Source organism: Echinops telfairi, unplaced genomic scaffold (assembly GCF_000313985.2).
Source record: "Echinops telfairi isolate 266 unplaced genomic scaffold, ASM31398v2 ScPeMD7_23;HRSCAF=83, whole genome shotgun sequence".
Taxonomy (NCBI): domain Eukaryota; kingdom Metazoa; phylum Chordata; class Mammalia; order Afrosoricida; family Tenrecidae; genus Echinops; species Echinops telfairi.
The window spans coordinates 5,708,537-5,710,755 of NW_022103920.1; positions in this window are offsets into that span (position 1 = coordinate 5,708,537).

Below are 2,219 nucleotides of genomic sequence, written 5' to 3' on the forward strand. Positions count from 1 at the left end.
ATTTCAAACCTCTGGCTGGAGAGGCTTGGTTGATGGTATTGGTTGACCCTAATGACTGAATTAAGCCCACCTGGGTGGGGTCATGAACCTGGGCCTACTTTGGTCTGCCCAGGTGTACCGCCCTCCTGGCCCGAGGAACATGCCCAGTTCGGGGGTCTTCATGGGTGTCTAGTGCTCGCCTGATTCCTCCCCAGTCTCCTCTATGGCGGCATTCTCAGGCATGGGAGGGGCAACCCCCTATCCCGATCCTGACTACCTAGCATAATGAAAGACCACCCTGGAAGCCAGTTGCTACCCATTCATCCAGAACCAGTTCTCTGCCCTTCAGGATGCTGGAGAGCAATGGCCTCTGTGTGTATGTAGGACGAGAGGAAGGTGGGGCAGGAGCCTGTGAGGGCTCAGCAGAGTAGAGCACATGATGTCCACCAGGCTGTCCCCACCATGCGGGGTACCAGGGATGAGTCTAAACCAGGGTGAAGGAACTGAGGCCTAAGGTGGCACCAGGCCTTACATTTCACTCACTGACCAGCTGCTGCGGATACAGCATCCTCATGCACACACATGTTCTTGCCCGAGTGGCTCCCCCTCACATACACCGACCACATGCAGCTAGAGCTGCTTAGCTGATGTTGGGGCAACAACGGGGGAAGCTGACAGTTTTCACCAGAAGACACCCTAGGAAGGAGGGAGTAGTCAGGAAGAATCCAGCTGAGCTTTCAGCCCATGGACACAGTGAAGGAAGCATCATTAGGGTCAACCACCCCCTCCACCCCACCCCCCACCCCACCCCCTGCCATCCTGTCTAAGTCCCAATCTCCTAAAGAGCCCAGAAACTTTATCAGAGGCCTGAGCTTTGAAACAACAGATGAGAGTCTGCAGAGCCATTTTGAGCAATGAGGACACTCTCTTGTGGGATACAAAAAGGTTTTTCCCCAGGTTGTTCCCATATTTATTGTATGCCCCGCCTAGGACACTGCTTGCAACACATGGTAAATGACGGTAGCACACATGGAAGCAAGCTGCTTAGAAGTGATCTCCCTGCGGGCATCAGCCATCCAGAGCAACCAGACACTATTGTCCATCCCACCATAGGTGGGGCACACTCTGCTGAAAAGGATAGTGGATTGCTTCCTGGAAGGAGAGCCCAGAGACAAGGTCGAGCCAACTCAAGGACAACCTAGGTTAGGCTGCCATCTTGACTCTAGGATCTGCCCATCTTGTCATATGTGTACCCCCTAGTCCCTCCCCTTCCTATTGAGTGTCCACCCCTAAATCACCCCCCTCCCATTGCTTGTATTGCCTAGGGTACAACCCCTTCCTGTTAGGTATCTAGTTACCTGTCATCAGGGGGGCTTGCAGGCCCCTCAGTATATATAAGCCTTGGTTAGAATATATGCTCCCTCTTTCTGCGCAGACCTGGCTGCTGAGACCATGGCCTATGGGAGGTGAGCATGCTCCCATGACACCTTTCTTTTATCTTCTCTCCTACCTCTCCTCTCCTCTATGACTTTACTATGATCTCTCTCTATTATCGCCATGCAATTGCACTACCGACCCTGCAATGGTCAGAGGCTGGTTTAATCTGACACTCACTGACTGTGTGGTCCTAAGAGAGCCAAACACCAAGCCCTCCAGAGGCGTTGGGTCTGTCCCCTACTCTACTGGGCAGGGGTGGATGCAGCCGTGCATGCAAGGCCACCCAAAGTGGATGGGAGAGCTGTGGAACCAAAGGCTTCTCGCGAGAAGCCTTTCAAAGACCAGCTGCCCATGTAACTGTGGAAAAGACCTTGTCGGTGACATCCAAGAAGACACTGAAGAGCACCACCCACGAGATTAGTTTGAGCGACATGGGGAAATGGAAGCAACTGAAGTCATGGTGGATCAAGGCAGTGGCAAGAAGAGAGACTTTGCTTTTGGTACTTTTGATGACCATGACTCCGTAGATACGATTGTCGTTCAAAAGTGCCATACTGTGAAAGGCCACAACTGTGACTGAAGGACAGCCCATCGAAATAAGAGATAGCTAGTTCCTTTTCCAGACAAAGAGCTGAAGAGGTTCTGGAAACTGGTGGTAGCCGTGGAGGTAGTTTTGGTGGGAATGACAGCTTTGGCCGGGGCAGAAACTTCAGTGGACATGGTGGTGTTGGTGGCAGCCATGGAGATGGTTTTAATGGGTTTGGTAATGGCAAAAGCTACAATGATTTTGGCAATTACAACAA